Consider the following 24,883-nt stretch of genomic DNA (forward strand, 5'->3'; position numbering starts at 1 on the left):
GGGACATATAATTTACGGGTGACTGTAGGAGAATTATACCGTGTGGGGGCACATGAAAAATGAATGAGAATGAGCGGAGTCAAGCTAAAAGTGGGTGGGGCTAAATTTGCGGCACCGCACGTTTTGTCCCTCCTTCAGTTCTTCAAAAGTTGGGATGTATGCAGTTCTGTTGTGTTGTGTTTGTCAGCGCCTGTGTGCGCTTATCCGGGCTGCAGTCACAGCTGGGGCTGAGGGGAGTTTCTTCCCTCCTCAGGCTCTGTGGTCTCGCTCGGCTGTTAGGCTGAGCCTCTGCCACTGCCTTAAATCGCAGCTAATGTGAACAGCAGCCAATCTTATGACAGTGAGTTTGAGGATCGCTGATTAACAGCAACTCTCACAGCCCCAGGTGAGGTATGCTGAAGGTGTTCCAAGACTACTCTTGATAGTGAGTATGTCCCTTTAAAAAACAAACAAAACAAAAAAAACCAAACCTTTTTAAGCTCTCTTAGAGGCGAGCGGTGGTTTCTTTTACCATTTTTTAAAACACAAAAGTCCAGCTCACCACATCACAAAAGTTTAGTCTTTCCTGGGAAGCACGGATACCGGATGGACTTGACCAGTGGTAAATTCTCAGTAAGTTAAAAAACCAGCGTCAACCAGGTAAGGAAATCTTCGGTAAAATGTAACTTTTATTCACAGATCATTAAAATGTTACATAGTAACAGAGGGTAGACAATAGAGGAAACACATGTGGTGGCTACGCGTTTCAGGACAAAAAGCGTCCCTTCCTCGTGGCATACTATACATACTAAAACCCAAGTATATAAAGAACATAACAAACACATCCTAATTGACTAACCCCACCCAAATTTAGATCTAAATTTAACCCCTATATACACAGGGTAAAGCAATAAATACACTTTACACATCGAAATATATAAATACATGATGCGTATACATACTATAATGCATCGATACATTATCTATAACCTAAGCATATTCCAAAGATAACACTTTGCCTAATAACATGATCATGACCTACCTAGACAGAATAGAAACAGCCAGCCATAACTCCTCATACACAAGACTACGGAGAGAATCACGTGACCCATTCCCATAGCTATAGCCTACAACAAAAACTGCACAGTCTACAAGACACGAGTAAAAGAACACCATTGACATTCAGAACCATATATAACCTAACAGTTATCGTAAAAAAGCCATAATGACGATAAATAAACCAGAGAGAGGAGAGTAAATTTATTAAGACAAAGATTAAAAAACACAGAGAGGCAAACTGGACACGCAATATCATATGTTAGTATATAGAAGACAAAACCGAGCGGACATTAAGCCCCCTCGGATGTCTCGTTCCCAATTGCATAATCCAGTACGCCTCTGTTAAAAGCAACTTCTTTCCCCAATTGCCTCCTCTCAATGGCTCGTGCACTTGTTCTATAGCATAAAATATTAACGCACTAGTGTCACCATTATCAACTAATAAAAAATGTTTCGATACATTTGAAATATTTTCATTGTTCTTACTAGTGTCAGTAATGTGTTCAGCCACCCGGGTCTTGACATTACGTATTGTGCAGCCTACATATGCCAAATTGCAAATCTTGCATTCTATGGCATATATTACATGGTGGCTGTTGCAGTTTAAGAATGTTTTAATGGGAAACATACACTTATTTTCTACATCATAATTTTTTTTTTCCGTTTTTTTCACCTTACAGCAAACACTACACCTTGATAATCCACATTTGTAAAAACCTGTAAGGTTCAGCCACATATTACCAGACAAACCATGGGTCTCGGTAAACATACTAGGGGATAAACTGTCCCCAATGGTATGACCTCTACTTGCAACCACCTGAACACCATCTTTAAGTAAATCCCTAGTAATTGGATCCTGCAATAAGATTGGTAAATTCTGCAAGAAGATCTTTTTAATTTGGGAAAACTGTTTATTATATTTGGTAGAGAATATAATTTTTTTTATTGTTGTTCAAACTTGAACCTGAATCGGAACTGACCCTAACATCCAAAAGAGATTGGCGTGATCTATCATTTACAATCCTGACGGCCCTATGCAGGGTCCATTCAGGATATCCTCGATCCCTTAATACCAAACATCTACATAATCCACCATTCAGTTCTTAAGGATAACCATGTTTTTCATACATTACATGATTATAACCTTCACAGACTTCTTCCCAGACACCCTAGGATCTGTATGCAACGAACATGGAGCACAATTTCACCAACAAATGGCTACAATGGAAAATCGTTACCAGGGCCACTGGAATCCCAACATGCCGCAGACTATTGCTGGACTTCCATTAGAGAGACTCTAGAAGGTTCATACAAGAAAAAAGCAGAAGAATGAAATTGTAAAGAAAAAAATTGTGAAACACGTTCTGTCTGCTCATATGTATGTTGTATAACACAAAAATAGGAACCAGGACAGCATTGTCATTATCATTTTGTATTCAGCACTGAAATGTATCAGAAACAGTCGCTTTCATTAAAGAACCAGAATAGAAATTGAAATTTGTTGCCCAGTGCAATTGTTAATGAACGCGACAATACCCCATATGTGGTCATAATCTGCTGTATGGGAACATGGTGGGGCTTGGAATGGAAAGAGAACTATTTGGGTTTTGGATGGCAAATTTTGCTGGACTGGTTTTCAGGTACCATGTTGCATTTGCCAGGACAACGGAAACGCCAAAAAGTTATTCTGTTTTGGAAAACCCCTCACAGAACATATAAAGGGGTATAGTGACCCTACAGCCGTTTCATAGATTTTATTAACATTGGGGCGTGAAAATGAAAATTAACTTTTTTTTACCAATAAAACATTAATTTTCACAAGAGGATAAAAAAAATCCCTAAAGTTTGTTACACAATTTCTCCTGAATACAGCAATACCCCACATGTGGTCAGAATCTGCTGTATGGGAACATGGTGAGGCTCAGAATGGAAAGAGCAATATTTGGCTTTTGGAGGGCAGATTTTGCTGGAATAGTTTTCAGGTGCCTTGTCACATTTGCCAAGTGTCAAGACCTGAGTACTTTAAAATTTGTGTATTTTCTGGTGGTGTGTTACTGGGGATTTGAACTAGGGTTTTGTGGCTCTCTGGTGGTTTTCTTGCTGCTGAGCTATTTGCTTGGGTGTTGAATATCCGCCTTGAGTGTACACTTGAGGGTTCTTTGAATAGAGCCTCAGGTGTTTGCAATACTCATCAACCTATCGGATTGTTCCGGGGCCTATATAAGGCTGAGGGCTGAGTTCAGTCTTTGCCGGTTTTCATTGTTACCAACCAGAATTTTTGGCCTGGTTAGAAGGAGTTATTTGGAAGTTACCCAGTTAAGGAACTGACTTGGAAGTGGTGTGAGTGTTACCTTGAGTGAGAGTCTGTTTTCCCCTCTGCTCTTCTACACTTCCCCTGTCCTACATAGTCTGGTTGCCTGACACTGTCTGTGTATTAGTGAGGTTTTGTTTAGGGTTCAGGTTTATGTTGTTCTGTCCTGTTAACCCTTTCCTCGCTGTTCCACTGATCCTCTCCTGTTGTGTGTTTTTGTTGTGCTGCTTGTTTGTTCCCAGCACATCCCTTCCTAGTTTTCTGTTTTGCAGCTGCACCTTTATTTCTGTAGGGGTGACCACCTTTAGCTTCCGAGTCTCTAGCCTCTTGCAGCTCTTCCCCTTACCTATCCTTTAGGTCTGTTTGTTTAGAGAGCCAGGAGTTGTCAGGGCCAGGACTAGCTTGGGTACAGCTGACCATCACTCGCAGCCACTGTAGTGTCAGGGAAAGTTTCCTACCCTGCCCTTAGAGGTGCACGCTGCATTCAGTATCCAGTTGTTTGGATATTGGCACAAACGTGACACCAAGTCCCTAAAGTACCAGTACAATGGAACCACCCCCCCCCCAAGTGACCCCATTTTAGAAACGACCACCCCACACTGTTGAACAACACTTACCTTTACTGAGAGGCTCCTGCTCCTGACTCCTGTACGCGTATATTGTGTATTTCAGTTATACACTTGAAAAAGGGGTAATCCCCAAAACGCTGTGTATAGCGTCGTGTGTTTTAAGGAAACAAAATAAAGTGCGTGTGATGCTAACTTCAGTGGAGTAGCGCAGTATTCTTCCTATCCATCGGGCTTCTTCCAATACTATTGTTCCCCAAGGGGTTCGGATACAATCGCTACTGCTGCTGCTGTGAATCTCCTATATTTCTCCGATCGCTTTTGTTAGAGTAGTTCTTTACCCATGTACTCATGGTATATTACTTTATGTCTGTAATGGTCAGATGGCCATTTTGTCTTTTAGTATCCATGTCTAACCCGCACTCAACCTTTTGTGCTGTTGAGATTGCCAAAAGCATGGGACAACAAGTTAGTCATTCAGATTGTGGTCAACAAGATATGCAATTGTGGCAGATGGACCATTGTTGTTGTTCTGCGGTTTTTCTCAGAAATAAGGAAAGAACTGTCAACGTTTATCATTTTCAGTCCAATTAGCAGAGCAATGATGGATGCCAAATTTAGGGAAAAAGTCCCCAGATTTCTTTGGTCACATACTAAAAGAATGTATTTTTGGCCAGGTTATGACTAGTCATATTATTACCATGTTAGGATGTTTGTTTGTGCCTGTATACTATTGGACAACTTATAACCATTTGCCATAATCTTATTGGTAGAATTTTGATCTAATATGATTGGTTAATTTCTGATATACTTTTGTATTGGTTAATTCTCAATGACAATACTTACTATAAAATAAACTGATTCTGGGTGGAACTTTGCAGAGCTCTGTCCGGACGCACAGAAATCTAACTCATGTGTGTCTGTCTTTAATATCTGATTATATGGTCTACCTGGTCGGTCCTGGGGTAAGGTAAATGACAGCTCTAACACTTTTAAATGAAGCAATTTCACATTTAGATTGCTCGGTATATTATGGTTTTATTCTCATTTTAGAAACTACACCCCTCACGGAATTTCTCAAGAAGTGAAGTGAAAAATGAAATTCTTAAAGAAATATGCCATTTTGGTGCCCAGTACGGTGCATCAGTGACATGCACTCCTAAAACTATTAAGTGGGCCATCCCAGGTAGAAAGAAGTTTATATGTGGGTGTACACTGAGCCCTGCTGTGTGCACAAGCAGCAGAAGGGAAGGAGCACTACTTTTTTAGCTATTGGGGTACAGAGTTAGAGGGACTTTCTGGAAACCATGTTGTATTTGCAGAGCCCTGGAGGTGCCAGTAATTTGGAATTCCCCAAGAAGTGACCCCATTTTGTAGGGGCAATTTTATAATGTCTACAAATATGACATGGTGTCCAAAATCCAACAATCTAAATCTGTGCTCCAAAAACCACATAGAGCTTCTTCACATCTGAACCCTGCTGTGTACCCAAATGGCAGTGTATGCCCACATGTATGACACTGGTGTACCCAGGATAATGTATTTAATGTCATACAGTATGTGGGTATGAACTGCTGTTTGAGCACAGAAGGGAAGGAGCACTATTTTGGTTTTTGGAAAAATTGCCATCTTCACTTTTCAGTCAGCTGCGTATTCATTTCTGGACAATAAATTAAAGCAACACTTGGATAAATTCCTTCAAGGGTGTAGTTTTCAAAATGGGGTCAGAGGATTCAACTTTACTGGCACTTCAGAAGTTCTGCAACAGTGCCATGGCCTCCAAAAGCTAAACTGTCTAAATCTGTGCATCAGAGATTGTGATAGGGCAGAAAAGTCTGACGTATCCCAAAACAGGGGGTCCTAAGCCAAATTTCTGGCAACCAGGTATCAGAACATCCCCTCAGAATCAATATCACTGTCATAGGAGAATTAGCAGAATCCTACATGTGTGAATGTGACCAGTAGAACAATAATCCCTCAGACGGTTCTGTGAATGGAAAAACTGAAACCGCTTTAGGAGTCAGGAATAGATTAGTGTGAAATATTCTGTGTACATTCCTGATTTCTAGGAGGAGACCTGGATATCACATAATCAGGGGCGTAACTATTGGGGTAGCAGCGGTAGGGGCTGCCACAGGGCCCGGGACATTAGGGGGCCCGGCGACAGCCACTACCACTGCAGTTTTTTGGGTTTTTTTACTAGGCCGTAACCGGCTGGAGTTACTCCAGCCGATAACGGGCCCTACTTACTTAACGATCCTGGCAGGGGCCAGGATCGGAAAGAAACGCTGCTGGCCCCACAAGAACTATTATACTCGGGGGGGGTCTTTTTGGACCCCTGAGTATAATGATCGAAGGCCCCAGAGAGGTAACAAAACATAACAAACACTGTTAATTACCTCTCTGGACAGGCTTAAGGCCAATTTGCGTGATGTCCCTGACGTCACAAGACCGGGGCCTGCGTCCATATGCGTCGCAACGCAGGCCCCGGTCACATGACGTCCTGGCCGTCACTGAAAATGGCCAACAGCGGCGGAGCATGCAGGGGAGCATAGCGATAAGTAAGTAACAGTGTTTTTTATGTTTGTATCCCTCTGGGTCTCCGATTATTATACTCTGGGGTCTGAAAAAACCCCAGAGTATAATAATTGTTCATGGGTGTCCACAATGGGGCATATGGAGATAATACTGTGTGCAGGGGACACTATGGGACATAATACTGTGTGCAGGGGCCACTATGGGACATAATACTGTGTGCAGGGGCCACTATGGGGTATAATACTGTATGCAGAAGCCACTATAAGTCATAATACTGTGTGCAGGGGCCTCTATGGGACATAATACTGTGTACAGGGGCCACTATGGGACATAATACTGTGTGCAGGGGCCACTATGGGACATAATACTGTGTGCAGGGGTCACTATGGGACATAATACTATGTGCAGGGGCCACTATGGTGCATAATACTGTGTACAGGGGCCACTATTGAGCATAATACTGTGTGCAGGGGCCACTATGGGACATAATACTGTGTGCAGGGGCCACTCTGGGACATCATACTGTGTGCAGGGGCCACTATGGGACATAATACTGTGTGCAGGGGCCACTATGGTGCATAATACTGTGTGCAGGGGCCGCTATGGTGCATAATACTGTGTGCAGGGGCCACTATGGGACATAATACTGTGTACAGGGGCCACTATGGGACATAATACTGTGTACAGGGGCCATTATGGGACATAATACTGTGTGCAGGGGCCACTATGGGACATAATACTGTGTGCTGAGGACACTATGGGGAATAATAGTATACGCAGAAATGCACGCGTGGGGGGTTCGGTTGGTCGAGGACTTTGGGGAGGGCCATGTGAAAAGTTTGCCACGGGGTAACAGTGTTTTTTTTTTTTCTTTATGTTTGTATCCCCCGGGTCTCCGATTATTATACTCTGGGGTCTGAAAAGATATAACACTGTGTGCAGGGGCCACTATGGGGCATAATACTGTGTGCAGGGGTCACTATGGGACATAATACGGTGTGCAGGGGTCACTATGGGACATAATACGGTGTGCAGGGGCCACTATGGGACATAATACGGTGTGCAGGGGCCACTATGGGACATAATACTGTGTGCAGGGGTCACTATGGGACATAATACTGTGTGCAGGGGCCACTATGGGACATAATACTGTGTGCAGGGGCCACTATGGGACATAATACTGTGTGCAGGGGCCACTATGGGACATAATACTGTGTGCAGGGGTCACTATGGGACATAATACTGTGTGCAGGGGCCACTATGGGGCATAATACTGTTTGCAGGGACCACTATGGGGCATAATACTGTGTGCAGGGGCCACTATGGGACATAATACTGTGTGCAGGGGCCACTATGGGACATAATACTGTGTGCAGGGGCCACTATGGGACATAATACTGTGTGCAGGAGCCACTATGGGACATAATACTGTGTGCAGGGGTCACTATGGGGCATAATACTGTGTGCAGGGGGCACTATGGGACATAATACTGTGTGCAGGGGCCACTATGGGACATAATACTGTGTGCAGGAGCCACTATGGGACATAATACTGTGTGCAGGGGTCACTATGGGGCATAATACTGTGTGCAGGGGTCACTATGGGGCATAATACTGTGTGCAGGGGTCACTATGGGGCATAATACTGTGTGCAGGGGGCACTATGGGACATAATACTGTGTGCAGGGGCCACTATGGGCATAATAAAGCGCACAGGAATGCGGGGGGGGGGGGGGTTGGTCGTTCAAGGTCGTCGGTGTCGGTCAGGGGGCCCCATGTCAAAAGTTCGCCACGCGGCCCCGCCATTCCTAGTTACTCCACTGCACATAATGGTGATTTAGTGAAAACAGCGACTTTACTAAATATTATACAAATACAGCAAAAGAAAGGAGTCAAATGAAACAAAGTGCTGAAGTGATGAATAGAAGTTGTCCTGTAGCTTCAGGTCAGGTCGGTCTTGGGGAGATTATACGTTCTGTACGTCCAGGATATAGATACAGTGACAGTAGTGAAGCCATGTAATAATACAGTGCGGTTATACAGACAGGCGGCAGTTCACCGCGCAGTTAATGATAATGGAAGCGCTTTCCAATTAATCTAAAGGTCCCCTTACAGCTTTTTGGCCAAATATTAGCTGATTTCAGTGACTCTACACTGCTTTTATATCTCAGAGATTCCAAGGATGATCACAGACCCCGACCAGAAGAGGTATCTGGCGATTCCTTACTGGAGCTCCTACACCGCTACACCCAGGCTACATGGCGGATGGCGAGCACGCTTCCATCCCCAACATCCCTAGACAAGCTGATTCTCCTGCTCAGTTCCCTGTTTCGTTCCACTGAACCGAGACAGTGTCTCCCCTCTGACCGGAACGCCTCGCTACTCATTTCATCTATCCACACTCGAGACTCTTGTAGCAAATCCGACATGGAGTGCTGAATGTTAAATGGAGAGCAGAGACCTCTGTGAGGATATGACTCACTTCAATATGGCTCTGCAATGTCCAAATTGATGAGCTCCAGGAGCACCAAGAGTCCCAAGACCACTGACTCACCCAGCAAGGACTAGACCTTCAGGCTTTATATTATATGACAACACCCATGCGGCACCCTTCGTTATTGAGGTGGCCTGGAAGTCTTCAGACCCATGCGCCTTATAGGAGTCCTCAGTCTCCGCTTTCTACACATTACACTCCTGATCTCCTGCCTCTTTTGTCCTTGGGGATGACACAGTGATGTGATTAACTTCACCCCATAAATGTGCACACTGATTTTGTTCCATATACTGATGTTGATCCTCCCCTACGTGATGGCCCTCTGACATTGAGGGAGGAACTACATACGTCCCTGTATTCATAACATTCCAGACCCCCTCTGGACAGTGATTTCATCCTCGGTAGGAGACACCCTATGTCCACCCCCCACCTAGTGATTTAATGGACTTTATATAGGGTCTGCATTATGTGATAGTTCATGTAATTGCTGGCCATGATATGCCACATCCCATCCACCTCACACACTTTTTCAACTTTAATTTTTATTTTGATAACAAGTTTGGTGTAGTAGAAACATATTGACTTGGACATTCCTGTCCATACCGCAGTCACCTCCCCCTATAGGGTTTGCTCATAGAACATTTTTGCTCTTCCCCTGGGTTTAGGTTTCAGGGACAAACAGGCACCACTAAGTGCCTTGACTACCTGACCTCCCTCACTTCTTCTCTACCTTCTTCCTTTCCATCACCTTATTTCTTACCCTCGCCTCTCTCTTCTGCTTTCTTCCCCCACATTATTTTTTTGTCTCTTCTCTTCTTTTACAGTAATTGACTTCACGCAGAGTAGAGATGAGCGAACAGTAAAATATTCGTTCCGAATAGCCGCTCAATATTTCGACTATTCGATTGAATATTAAACCCCATTATAGTCTATGGGAGAAAATGCTTCGTTCCAGGGGATCCCACCATTCGACTCAGGAGGTTCACCAAGTCCACTATCACACCTCAGCAAATGATGCCAACACCTCTAAAATGCAACTGGGACAGCAGGGGAAGCATGTCTGGGGGCATCTAACAAGCCCAAGTCACTGTTTTACCCACCATCACAGCCTAACAACTACACACTTCCTACACTCAAATACCTCTATCAAAGTGGGAAAATACCTGGAAACCTTCTTTCTTCCCCAAATGGATGGACACAAACCCAAATTTAAGCTCAACAAACAGTAACAAGCACCCCTTTAAATCACGTTGCCCATGACAACCACAGATGGAATAGGCAATGGGAAGTCCAACAGTACCACCCTGAACTGTCATTGTGGATGTGTGTGATGTGGTAAGACCTTCCAAAATTCACTTTTAAGGCCCTTAACATGAGCCCTTCAAAATTAGGTTACAGGCCCTTAAGCTGAGCTACCAGCAGAGATCTGTTAGGAGTATTTTGGTTCATTGCTTTCTATTTTTCTTACCTGGGGAGTTTTTGGCTGCGCAGGGTCTGGGGTGGCATCCTGGCGCTGCGGGGTTGTCCTGTCGTGAGTATTGGTGCACACCTTCTGACTTGCACGTGCGCACTGATGGTAGGCAGCTTTATCTCCTGGTTGATTAGTCTGTCCTCCCATTTGCACCTGGGAGGAGTGGTCTCTACTCTGTACTTAAACCCATGCCTCCCATGGTTCTGTGCTGAGTGTCGCTTTTACAGAGCTAGGCCTTAGCAGGAGGAGTAGGTGGTTATCTTGGATAGAGGAAGTTCCGTGGTTGGTTTTTTGGGAGGTTTGGGTGAACGAGTTGGTTTGTGTGTTTTCCCTTCTGTGTTCACCAATCCTCCCTCTGTGTATAATTGACTGTGTGAGTGAATTGCCTTATCCTTTGATTTCTACTCAGTTTCCCTGTGTTTGTTTCCTAGTGTAAGGTTCCTTTCCATATTGGTTTGGGGGAATCCTTTCCCACATTTTTCCTGTGTGCTGCTTGTGTTGTTAGTCAGCGCACACCCTTGTCAGTCCCTGTCAGTAGCAGCTTCACTTGTTCGTTAGGGGTGACCCCCTTTAGTCTCCAGTCCCTAGAGGTCTTATAGGGCATTCCTTCTCCCACTTCCCGCTAGGCCTACGGTATCAGTGAGAGAGGAGCTGTCGGGGTCAGGCTTAGCCTGAGAACAGCTGACCCACACCCGTGAGGCAGGGACCGGGATAGCTAGTGGGAGTAGTGCAGGGCGAGATTCCCTACTGCTATCCCTTAGCCCCGTTGCAGCTACCTGGACTGACATAACAGTACACTCAGCCGGTAAAAAAAAAAAAAAGGTTCGTTTGCATTATGACGGACCTGAAACAGTTGTACCAGGCGGTGCAGCAGATTTCCACTGAGATGGAGGGGATCAAGCTACGAATGGATGCCATCCAAGCTTCTGGCGTATCTCAAGTACAGCAGTTGGCTCAACACACAGCCTCTCAGGTGGAGGGCATACAGAGGCAGGTGAGTAGCGCCCCTGTGGGTCGGCCTCTGGAGCCAAAAGTCAGCTTACCTGAACCCTTCCGAGGTAAGAGGTCAGATTTTTTCCGATTTCAAAAGGACTGTCTTTTGTATTTCCGGCTTCGGCCGTTTTCCTCCGGTTCTGAGGTACAGAGAGTTGGGATTATTATTACTTTATTGAGAGATGATCCCCTCATCTGGGCACATTCGTTACCAGCCGACTCAGCTTGCTTACTAACTGTAGAGGCGTTTTTCTCCACAATGGGGTTACTGTATGACGACCCAGACAGGGTACGCACGGCTGAGTATAACCTACGACGTGTGGTGCAAGGGGATCACGCTATAGAGAAATATTGCACAGAGTTTCGTAGGTGGGCAGCAGAAGTACACTGGAATGACCCCGCTCTACTTAGTCAGTTTGAGACAGGGCTCTCAGAACAGGTTAAAGACCATCTAGTTTCTCACCCTGTTCCGGGAGATCTAGATGAGGCCATGCAGCTGGCAATTAGAGTTGGACGGCGCCTCCGGGAGCGTGGAGACAAGAGTCCTGGGGGGCTTAGCCCTCCTCAATTCTCTGTTTTTAGAGAGGACCCGGGGGACCAACCCATGCAGATTGGGGCCACTGTGCGAAGTGCTAGACCCAAGAGTGAAGGGTCCCGCACAGTACGCTGTTTTGTGTGTGGAGGGATGGGACATGTAGCAAGGGTATGCCCCTCCAGAGAATGGTTCACCAAGGAGAGTAATAACCCCAGGTCTATTGAGGGTAAAGGGAGAAAACCTACTAAGGAGGGAGGTGTGCATATTTCCTGTACTCAGACTGCCGGGTTGACCCTTGAAGGATGGGTAAATGGGCAGAAGTGCCGAATTTTGGTTGATTGTGGTTCGGCAGTCAACCTTATTGACTCAGAGTTTTGTGAGCAATTAAGGGTGAGTCCTTTGGTCTTGGAGTCTCAGATACCGGTGTGGGCTATTGATAAGACCCCTCTACAGCAAGCTGTCATCTCCAAACAGGTGGAGGGTTTGGAGTTTATTGTGGGTGGCCACAGGGAAGAGATTGACTTGTTCTTGTTGTCTAAGTTACCAGCACAAGTAGTTTTGGGGTGGCCCTGGCTGAAGCAGCATAACCCTATTATCAACTGGGAGACCGAGTCAGTAGTTTCTTGGGGGCAGGGGTGTAATGGTCGATGTCTGCCCATATCCGTTATGTCTTTGTCTATAGACAATTTGCCTCAAGAAATATGTGAGTTCAGGGAGGTCTTTGAGGAAAGGGCAGCCAAGACATTACCACCACATCGCACCTATGATTGCTCGATTAAATTTATACCAAATGCAGTGTTACCCAAGACAAGGTTGTACAATCTCACTATTCCGGAGAGGGAGGCGCTCAAAGAGTATATTGAGGGGAGTCTAGAGGTGGGGCATATTCGCCCATCTAAGTCCCCAGTAGCAGTGGGGTTTTTCTTTGTAAAGAAGAAAGATGGAGGGTTGCGCCCTTGTTTGGATTTTAGGGAGATTAATAAAATCACGGTGCGGAATCCCTATCCCATTCCGTTGATCTCGGATCTATTCAGCCAGATTACGGGAGCCCGCTGGTTTAGTAAAATAGATTTACGTGGGGCGTATAACTTGCTGAGAATCAAGAAGGGGGATGAGTGGAAAACAGCGTTTAACACACCCCTAGGACACTTTGAGAATCTTGTGATGCCTTTCGGTCTAACCAATGCGCCTGCGTTTTTTCAGAATTTTATTAATGATGTACTAAGTGCCGTCATAGGGAGGGGGGTTGTGGTCTATCTGGACGATATACTCATTTACACCCCGGATTTGGAGACTCATTGGGAGAGAGTGAGAGAGGTTTTAGATCTCCTGAGGGTTAACCAATTAAGTGCTAAGCTGGAGAAATGTGTGTTCGCGGTCAATAAATTATGTTTCCTTGGCTATATCCTATCGGACAAGGGGTTCGAGATGGACCCTGAGAAGGTCAGGGCAGTCTTGGAGTGGCCGCAACCCGAGAACCTAAAGGCGGTCCAACGGTTCTTGGGGTTCTCCAACTATTATCGCCAGTTTATCAAGGGATTTTCTGAGGTTGTGAAACCTATCTCGGACTTGACTAAGAAGGGGGCTGACTGTGCTAAGTGGTCGCCAGAGGCGCTAGCTGCGTTTGAAGAACTGAAGAAGCGATTCTCGTCCGCTCCCATTTTGAGACAGCCGGATGAGAGGTTGGCCTTCCGAGTGGAGGTGGATGCCTCCTCGGTGGGGGTGGGAGCAGTACTTTCTCAGGAGTTCGAGGAGGGTACGCATCCCTGTGCCTTCTTTTCTAAGAAATTCTCTGCCTCTGAACGGAATTATGACATCGGAGATAGGGAACTACTAGCAATAAAACTAGCGTTCGAACATTGGCGTCATTTCCTGGAGGGGGCCAGAAGGCCAGTCCAGGTATTTACTGACCACAAGAATTTGATTTATCTTGGGTCGGCGAAGAGATTAAATGCACGGCAGGCCAGATGGGCTCTATTTTTTGCGCGGTTCCATTTTAACGTGACTTATGTGCCGGGTTCAAAGAATGTTAAGGCTGATGCTTTATCCCGGTATATGTTGACTGAGGAGGAACGAGAGGCGCCTGCCACTATTCTTGGGGATGGAGTGGTGGTAGCAGTATTGGGCGCGAAATTGGAGAAGGCCTTGATCGAAGCGCAACATGCTGCACCTTCCAAGATACCTAGAAACAAGCTTTTTGTCCCAACTACTCTCCGACAAAGTCTCCTGAGGGAGTGTCACGAGTCGGTTCTTGCTGGTCACCCGGGGGTTTCAGAGACCATGAGATTGGTGTCTAGGAATTTTTGGTGGCCAGGGTGGAGTAAGGAGGTCTTGCAGTTTGTTCAAAATTGTTCGGTCTGTGCAAGAGCCAAGGCGTCGCATACCCGTCCCCACAGTCTTCTACATCCATTGGAACCTCCTAAGGCACCTTGGACTCATCTGTCTATGGATTTCATCACGGGCCTTCCGGTGTCTAAGGGTTTCACGGTCATTTGGGTAGTCGTTGACCGCTTCACGAAAATGTGCCATTTGATCCCGTTTTCCAGGCTGCCATGTGCCAAGACACTATCAGAGGCGTTTATTAAAGAAATTGTAAGGTTGCATGGTCTTCCTGAGGAGATAGTTTCGGACAGGGGACCGCAATTTGTGGCTAAATTCTGGCGGGCTTTTTGCAGCAGGTTGGGAGTTACACTGTCGTTTTCCTCCGGGTTTCACCCAGAGTCTAACGGACAAACAGAGAGGAAGAATCAGGATGTGGAACAGTTTTTGAGGTGTTTTGTTCGAGAGAACCAGAATAATTGGGCTGCCTTTCTCCCCCTGGCAGAATTTTCCCTAAACAACCATGATTCCAATGCCACAGGTACCACACCTTTTTTTTGCTCCGGTGGTAGACATCCTGTTTTCGGAGTATTTTCTTCCATTTCTTCCCCAGTTCCGGAGGAGGAGCTATTTTCTAAAAAGCTGCAAGGGGTATGGTCCCGTATCCGAGAGAATCTGGTGCGGGCGTCGCACCAGGCTAAGGTCCAGGCGGATCGGAAGAGAGGAGAGTTGCAGTTCTTCCCTGGTGAGATGGTTTGGTTGTCCACCAAGAATATCAGGTTGAAGGTTCCTAGCAAGAAGCTGGGTCCCAGGTTTGTGGGTCCTTTTAAGATCATCAAGATGGTAAATGAAGTGGCGGCGCAGCTGCAACTACCTAAAAGGTGGAAGATAAACCGGGTCTTCCATGTCTCCTTGTTAAAGAAGGCCAAGAAGGGAACGTCTCCAGTTAAGGTTCCACCAGTTTCTGAGTCCGGGGAGTATGAGATATCCCGAGTTCTGGATAGCAAATATGTTCGGGGGAAGCTACGGTATCTGGTGGCATGGAAGGGATACGGTCCTGAGGATAATTCTTGGGTCCTGGAGTCGGATATGTCAGCCCCCAGACTCGTGGAGAAATTCCACAAGGAGTTCCCGAAGAAGGATGCTCCTAGAGAATCCGGAGTCTTCTCCTTGAGGGGAGGATCCTGTTAGGAGTATTTAGGTTCTTTACTTTCTATTTTTCTTACCTGGGGAGTTTTTGGCTGCGCAGTGTCTGGGGTGGCATCCTGGCGCTGCGGGGTTGTCCTGTCGTGAGTATTGGTGCACACCTTCTGACTTGCACGTGCGCACTGATGGTAGGCAGCTTTATCTCCTGGTTGATTAGTCTGTCCTCCCATTTGCACCTGGGAGGAGTGGTCTCTACTCTGTATTTTAACCCATGCCTCCCATGGTTCTGTGCTGAGTGTCGCTTTTACAGAGCTAGGCCTTAGCAGGAGGAGTAGGTGGTTATCTTGGATAGAGGAAGTTCCGTGGTTGGTTTTTGGGAGGTTTGGGTGAACGAGTTGGTTTGTGTGTTTTCCCTTCTGTGTTCACCAATCCTCCCTCTGTGTATAATTGACTGTGTGAGTGAATTGCCTTATCCTTTGATTTCTATTCAGTTTCCCTGTGTTTGTTTCCTAGTGTATGGTTCCTTCCCATATTGGTTTGGGGGAATCCTTTCCCACATTTTTCCTGTGTGCTGCTTGTGTTGTTAGTCAGCGCACACCTTTGTCAGTCCCTGTCAGTAGCAGCTTCACTTGTTCGTTAGGGGTGACCCCCTTTAGTCTCCAGTCCCTAGAGGTCTTATAGGGCATTCCTTCTCCCACTTCCCGCTAGGCCTACGGAATCAGTGAGAGAGGAGCTGTCGGGGTCAGGCTTAGCCTGAGAACAGCCGACCCACACCCGTGAGGCAGGGACCGGGATAGCTAGTGGGAGTAGTGCAGGGCGAGATTCCCTACTGCTATCCCTTAGCCCCGTTGCAGCTACCTGGACTGACATAACAAGATCGAGGCCCTTGAGGTGACTTCAGCCTCTACCTGCAGAGTTTTAGGCCCCTTAACTTAGTTCAGCCTTGCACCAGCAGAGATTTGTTGGTCCTTTGGGTGATTTGAGCCTTTAAACAGCAAAGATTTAGTTTTTGGCCCTTGGAGTGAGTAGAACCTTTAAAAATCAGTGGTTTTGGCCCTTGGCATGAGTAGAGACTCTAACCAGCAGAGTTTGGGGGAATCATGGTGGATTGACACTCTAACCAGCAGAGTTTGGGGGAATCATGGTGGATTGAGACTCTAACCAGCAGAGTTGGGGTGAATCAGGGTGGATTGAGACTCTAACCAGCAGAGTTGGGGTGAATCAGGGTGGATTGAGACTCTAACCAGCAGAGTTGGGGGGGAATCAGGGTGGATTGATCCTAGTAGGATCAGAATTGTGCAATGCTGGCGGTGGAGGAGTATGAGGAGGAGGAATTGGAGAGGGTGAGCACACACATGTAACTTCATGTCGGGGTGCTTGACACTGGTGGACATGAAAATGATCGGTCTATCCAGTGGCTGTTCATTTTTATGAGCGTCAGCCGGTCAGAATTGTCAGCTGACAGCTGGCTGCGCTTGTCCGTAATTATACCACCGGCAGCGCTGAAGACCCTTTCAGAAAGCACGCTGGCGGCAGGGCAGGAAAGGACCTCCAATGCGTACAGCGCAAGTTCCAGCCACAAATCCAACTTGGAGACCCAATAAGTATAGGTCACAGAGGGATTGGAGAGGACAGGGCTGGTGTCGGCCAGGTACTCCCGCAACATTCGCCTATACTCATCCCTCCTGATGACACTAGGCCCCTCAGTGGCGGTACTTTGACGAGCGGGTGCCATTAACGTGTCCCAGACCTTGGAGAGTGTGCCCCAGCCGGGTGTGGACCGGATGACAGTTTTTTGCCTGTTGGAGGAACTCTCCTGTGTGGCGCCAACGACAGTTGATGGAAACATCTCCATCATATTCTGCACTAGTTGCTTGTGGCAATCAGTCATGCAACTGGCCCTCCCCTCTACCGGAATAAAATTACAAACATAATTTTTATACCGAGGTTTGAGGATTGCAAAAATCCAGTAGTCGTTGTTCTCCAGGGTTTTGTCAATGCGTTTGTCATTTGCAAAGCACTCCAACATGTATTCAGCCATGTGTGCCAGAGTGTTACTTGGTTACCCCCACCGGAATGGTCACTCTCCATTTCCTCCTCTTCCTCCATTTCGCCCCAACCGTGCTGCAGCAATGGGACGCAATGAACTTCGCCACTAGCCTCCTGTGTGACAATGAGATCTTCCACTTCATCATCCTCTTCCTCCTCCCTCACTATACGCTGTGAAGCGGACAGGAGTATGCCCTGACTATCCTGCTGGGATGTTTCTGCTCCTATGCCTGACTCCTCAGCTTCCAATGCGTTATCTCTGATGGCGATGAGGGATTCTCGCATCACACACAGCAGCGGGATTGTGACACTCACAAGTGTGTCGTCACAGCTGACCCTCATGGTTGACTCCTCAAAGGCACGCAAGATCTCGCATAAGTCTGCCATCCATGGCCACTCATGGTGCAGAAACTGCGGGAGCTGACTCTGAGGAACCCCTGGGTTTTGGAGATGGTACTCCATCAAGGATGGTGAACGCCAATTTCTGTTAGGGGCACAAGACCCCTGAGTTATGTTGTCGTAGTTCTAATTGATCAGGAACAGGTGATGAGCTTGGGAAACATTCTGGATATGATACACTGCTGTCTGTCTGTATGTTTCCTGAGCTCGTCACCTGTTCCTGATCAATTAGAACTATGACAACATAACTCAGGGGTCTTGTGCCCCTAACAGTGGGTTGTTTTGAGGAGGCGCATGATGGTACAGGAGAAGGAGCTGAGGCAGGAAAAGGGGAGGATGAGGGAGAAGTCACCAAAGTGGTGGAGGCAGATGTGGAGGTTTCCTAGCTGATGGTCTGGACTGCAGCGCCAGCACTGGCAACAGTGGGAGAGGCAGTGGCGGCAACGCCGGACGACAATTTTCCTGCGTTTGCTCTCTGCCACTGAGCCCAGTGCTTGCCTTCTAAATGACGGCGCATGGCAGTGGTTGTAAGGTTGCTCTTTTCAGAGCCCCTACTCAGTTTCGAGTTGCAGAGTGTGTAAACGGCACTATATTTGTCTGCAGCACATACATTAAAAAAATTACACACCACCTTAGACCGTGGCCTCGATGGGCAAGTTTTTCTAGGCTGGATACAAGAGGGAACATTTTGGGCCCTGCTGGCTGTGGCCTGGCTTCGGTGAAGCAGCTGTCCTCTGCCTCTGGACATGCCTCTGCCTCTAGCCACCCTCTTTGGTGCTGCACTTCCCTCCACATCTATACTGCTCTTCCCGCTTGACATCCGCCCTGTCCAGGTTGGGTCAGTGTCCTTGTCATCCACCTCCTCCTCGTCCAATTCATCTGACGGGAACAGGCTGCCCTGATGGCAACTGTGTCTTGACATCACTGAGGGCCGATTGCTGGTCAACAACAACAACAGGAGATAACGGATGCTCCAATGTTTGTGCATCAGGCAATTCAACTGTTACCTCTGGTGATTCAGGAAGTGGTGGGACAGAGAGAGGGACAGTCAATGGAGCCGAAAACAGCTCCTGGGAGGTGGGATTAGGTTGCTGGGAAGATTGAGCATGTTGTGAGGAAGGAGGACCAGACTGTTGGGTAGGAGGAGGAGTTGAGGTAGAGGCTGACTGGCTGGTGGAGAATATGCGGGAAGCAATGTCCGCCAGCCATTGTAACAGCTCTTCCTGGTGCTCGGGCCTATTTAGGTTTGTACTCTGCAGCCTACTTAATGTGGCCATCAAGCCGGGGACTGTGGTGAACGCAATGCTTGCTGCCGCAGAGCTGTAGGTGCAGTAGACGCTGTTGGTTGAGCGCAACCTTGCTCCACATCTGCATTTCCACGCCCCCGTCCCCTTGCACTAGCCTTGCGCATTTTGGATGTATATTAATCCCCTTTTTTTTATGGTCTATACACCACAAAGAAAATCTGTTTTTCAGCTATATATGAACTTGTAACTGCTGTGGATTCCTGCTATTTTTCAAGAAACCCCAAATTGAAAGGCTTTTTTCAGCTATACATGAACTTGTAACTGCTGTGGATTGCTGCTATTTTTCAGGACATCCCAAAATTAAAGGTTTTTTTCAGCTCTATATGAACTAATAACTGCTGTGTATTCCTGCTATTCTGTGTGCGGATAGCCAAGAATGAAAGCTGATTCTCCGCTATATATCAACTTGTAACTGTTCTGTATCCCTGTTTTCCACCATCCGGGGAAAGCTGGACTGATGTCCCTACAGTGTATAGCTCTGAGAAGAGCTGTTGGTTTTCTTCATTACTTCTTCCCTGCCTATCTGAAGATAATCGCTATCTAGCCCTCAGCAGATATGTTTCTCTCCCTCTCACCACGAAATGACGAATATTGGGCTGGACTATTCTTATAAATGGGAGGTCACCTGATTTCGGCAGCCAATGGGTTTTTTCAATTTTTTTCACTGCCTACGTTGTCGTTCCTGTCCCACCTCCCCTGCGCAGTTATTGGTTAAAAAGCGCCAGGGAAGGTGGGAGGGGATACAAATTTTTACTGCGTTTGCGGCCTGGTATTCGATTGGAATCGAATACCTCGAACGGCCTGATATTCGATCGAATAGCTACTCGATTGAACGGTGTTTGCTCATCTCTAATGCAGAGAAATGGCCAGACTTCAGTTGTGCTCCCCGAACATTAGAGGCTTTATTGTGCTGCAGAAGAGGACCCGGGTACTCTACAACATGCACAAGCTAAGGGTTCACATCCTACTGCTACAGGAAACCTACTTTAAGATGAGCCACGTGCCCACAATAGTAAACTGATATTTCCGTCGCTGGTTCCACAGCTCCAACCCTGATGGTAAATCAAAGAGAGTTAGTGTTGGCTTATATAAACCCCTCCAAGCCATGGTCCCAGTTCTCTGATGCACGAGGTAGAAACTGGTTTCTAAAAATACCTGTCCATGAGAATTTATTCAAGATCCCTAATTTAATTCCCCCCAACCAGAGCTAAACTCAATCCTGTCATTCCTTTCTGCCTTAGATGAATTTACTGAAGGGTTGAAGGTCATGGCAGGAGACCTGAAATTAACCATGGATTCAATATTGGATTTCTTGTCAAGCAGGTCCCCCATTCCTTTGTCACGTTTACTGGCCCTGTAATTTAAGGTTGCTGACCTGCGGCTTGTCAATGTTTGGTGGGTCCTTCATCCCTAAGTGAAAGACTAGACCTACTTTTCACAAGTCCACAACACTCAGAGTAGATGCTACTACTTCCTTATCAAGGAGAGGTAAGTGGGGCTGGAATCTTAACACCAACCTTCTCAAAGACGGGGCACGCACAGGGGTGATTTCACAAGCCATTATGGACTTTCTTCACCATCACGAGCATGATGTGACCCCAATCCCGATACAATGGGAAGCACTAAATAGTGTCAGTGCGGGGTTTTCATTCAAGAAGGAGCGAGGGCTGAAGCAGGAGAGGATTTTTGAGATCTTATGCCTTCTTACTCAAATACGAACACCTGAATCCTTCCATAAATGCAACAGAGATCACAAACACTGGTGGACCTAGTGGAAGCCAGATGTGTGGCAGTTCCCTAGAAAAATTTCTTCACCCACGGCCACCCACTGCGTTTGTTCCTACCATTAAAACGACCCTGGAGAGTCCCTGTCCCCCCTAATGCTCAATCTTTCTAAAATTACGACTCAAATCTCTACAGTTGTAGGGGCCTCCTTTCAGATTTACCTCGGCAAGAGATACAAAACAGGATCAACGATTAGGTGGCTGCAATGACACTCCCTGGGCTTATGGACGAGAGTGGGACCACGCTAAATGAGGAATTCTTGGCTGAGGACCTCTCCCGGGTGATCTGGGACTCCCATAGTAGAAAGAGCCTGAGCTTAGGTGATCTCCCCATGAAGTTCTACTAAATTTTTACTCCCCAACTCGCGTCTTTTGTGATGAGGGTACCCCTTTAGTCCCCAATTGGATATAGAGATACAGTTGCTGTCCCGTTGGTGGAGATAGGGTCCCACCCCGTCCTACAGGTAAGTAATAGAGCTCCACATGCACAGATTGTGTTTAAACTGGTGATTTATTGTAGGGTATAAGTAAGTACTTTCGGTCTTTTTGACCTTCCTCAGACTCTACATAAAACATAAAGACATTTTATCATGAAAATTCAACATGTTATAGCAGCACATGCACAGCACATGCTATATGTAGAAACAAGGTGTCAACACATACACATTATATACAAAATATACTGTATACAGAGAGCCATGTATAATCAAAGGCTGGGTGTCCGTTGGCAGTAGAACTAAAGCCTGGATCCTATTTGTAGTATGTTATAGTCAAGGAAAGATTGTCAAGAGAGGATGTGAAGCATCAACAAATGTATAATGTTATAATATATCAACAAATGATAGGATCCCATTAATCACCTTCCCTAGGCCTCTGATTGTTATGCTCTGAGGTCGGACCCTTTCCATTAACAATGATTATAATGATCGGGGAACCAGGCTTTCTCCAATCATTATGATGGTGCTGCAGGTCCCTGACCACCTGTGGTCATGGTCGAGAGGGAGGAGTCACCTATTACCATACTTTCATAGCTTATTAAAATAAGCAGTGGGGGTCCTGTTGGCCCACTAAGTACATGGGTACACCAGTACCTCCAGTGAGCCAGTCTGACCCTGCCCAGAGGTTTGGACCAGCCGAGGGCACTATCCTCCACATATGGTGGTTGTGACTCATGCTACAACCATTTTGTACTGCAATCTTTAATATTTACACAGAAGTCACAGTGGGGTCTCGATCATCATCTCCTCAGTTGACTCTTCTTTCGCTAATCCCTGGCCCCTTGGCCAAGATCAAAAATAGGCTCCTGCTTCAGCTAGAGCTGTTATTCCCGAACACTGGAAGTCCCAGTTGCCCCCGACAGTGAATGAGTGGAGTAAAGAGATTGACCACTTGTACAGTATGGAGCTGTTGACTGGTGAGAAACATTGTGTCATAAAATTTTGTCTCAAAGTAAGCCAAGTAAGAGGTGGTATAAATGTAGACTAGACAGGATATAGATAGGGCAGATTTATCATCTAGTATCAGTCACTGTGATAAATCTGGTGTAGTGACAGACTGCCTGTATGAGTTTACACTTACACAATTGGGCTTTGTTACATAAGGGGGTGGTCTGCTTATAGAATGGCAGCTGTCATAACGAATAAAGGGGGGGGGGGGAAATCAGCGAAACTATAAGTCCCTACGAGGGGGTGAATTTCTTAAAGGAGCGATGGCCTGGAGAGGTGTCACTGTATATGGTAGTTTAGAGGGATATGGGAAAGATGTATAAACAGTATAGGCCGCAGAGATACCTCTTGTAACCCCAGGCCTTGCCAAGAATAAAGGACTGTAAAGATTTATGTGTGGATAAAGGGAAAGAGAAACTAAAGCCATCCAGGATTTACTGAAAAACTGCATCAAACTATGTCACAGGTGTGATTACAGTCTAAATGTTGTATTTTATTCTTGTTCTAATTGTCATTAAAATGAGTTTTTAGGGAAAAAAAAAAATTAAAATTGTTCCTGTACTGGGAGAGCTCTTGTAAGTTTTAAGATGTGAATTAGGGATAAACCATTCTGAAAACAAAACTGCATTTTCTGTGTGAGTTCTGAGATGTGTAGTTAGAAATATTTTTCATTTGAATATGTTCAACAAGCTTTGATTTCCAAGTAAAACATTTCCCACATTCTGATCATGAATATGGCTTCTCCCCTGTGTGTATTCTCTGATGTTCAACAAGCTTTGATTTCCGAGTAAAACATTTTCCACATTCTGAGCAAGAATATGGCTTCTCCCCTGTGTGTATTCTCTGATGTTCCAAAAGCTGTGTCTTCTGAGTAAAACATTTCCCACATTCTGAACATGAATATGGCTTCTCCCCTGTGTGAGTTTTTTGATGTTTAACAAGATCTGATTTCTGAATAAAACATTTTCCACATTCTGGGCATGAATATGGCTTCTCCCCTGTGTGAGACTTTTGATGGAGAACAAGATTTGATTTGTGAGCAAAACATTTCCCACATTCTGGGCATGAATATGGCTTCTCCCCTGTGTGAGTTTTTTGATGTTTAACAAGATCTGATTTCTGAACAAAACATTTTCCACATTCTGGGCATGAATATGGCTTCTCCCCTGTGTGAGACTTTTGATGTTTAACAAGATTTGATTTGTGAGCGAAACATTTCCCACATTCTGGGCATGAATATGGCTTTTCCCCTGTGTGAGTTCTCTTATGTATAACAAGATGTGATTTCTGAATAAAACATTTCCCACATTCTGGGCATGAATATGGCTTCTCCCCTGTGTGAGTTCTCTGATGTTCAACAAGCTTAGATTTCCGAGTAAAACATTTTCCACATTCTGGGCATGAATTCTCACCTGTGTGAGACTTTTGATGGAGAACAAGATTTGATTTGTGAGCAAAACATTTCCCACATTCTGGGCATGAATATGGCTTCTCCCCTGTGTGTATTCTCTGATGTTTCAAAACCTGTCTCTTCTGAGTAAAACATTTCCCACATTCTGAACATGAATATGGCTTCTCCCCTGTGTGAGTTTTTTGATGTTTAACAAGATCTGATTTCTGAATAAAACATTTTCCACATTCTGGGCATGAATATGGCTTCTCCCCTGTGTGAGACTTTTGATGGAGAACAAGATTTGATTTGTGAGCAAAACATTTCCCACATGCTGGGCATGAATATGGCTTCTCCCCTGTGTGAGATATTTGATGTCTAACAAGAAATGATTTCTGAGTAAAACATTTCCCACATTCTGGACATGAATATGGCTTCTCTCCTGTGTGAGCTCTCTGATGTATAACACCTCTTTTGATTCCTTTATTTTGCTTTACAGACTGTGATGAACTAGAAGAAAGACCTTTCTCCTGACAGGCTGAGGGTATATCTGGGGTAACGACATGTTCTTCATATGGATCCTGTGTGATACCATGATCCTCTGCTTTATAATCGGTAGATATCAGATGTCCCTCTGAGCTCCAGGAACAGTTATCTGACAAGAAGAAAACTGATGTTACTATTATTGAATAACATAACCTTATAAGTATATTCCCCACTGAGCTGCCGCTGCCTGAGACGCTTCAGACCATGTGAGGAAGTGAAGTCAGTGGCACAGGCAGCAAACGACGGCAGCGCGGCCTACTTCATTAGTATTCACTGTGCTGAGACGGAGGTCAGTGATAGTGACTAGTAATGAAGCGAGGCAGGAGACGCCACCACTGCTCTAGGTCACTGTATTGGTGCTGGTGGTGGGTGAATGAAGCAGGCCCATCCAGTCACAGCTCTAAGGAAAGGAATGGTGGCACTTACATAGAGATACATCACATAAGATTCATTTCTAGTGCAAGTTACCGGCCTCCTTTTTTCTTAGAGCGGTGACCGGACCTCTGATAGCATCAGTACTGTTCTGATGGCGACCCTGCCTGTCCCTAGTAG

General features: G+C 45.9%; 1 pseudogene; it reads right to left on the reverse strand.

Annotated features, from left to right (window-relative positions):
* Positions 1–24,883, reverse strand: part of LOC142189611 (uncharacterized) — a 282,275-nt pseudogene that overhangs the window by 248,588 nt on the left and 8,804 nt on the right.

The sequence above is a fragment of the Leptodactylus fuscus genome, chromosome 1 (genome assembly GCF_031893055.1).
Source record: "Leptodactylus fuscus isolate aLepFus1 chromosome 1, aLepFus1.hap2, whole genome shotgun sequence".
Lineage (NCBI taxonomy): Eukaryota > Metazoa > Chordata > Amphibia > Anura > Leptodactylidae > Leptodactylus > Leptodactylus fuscus.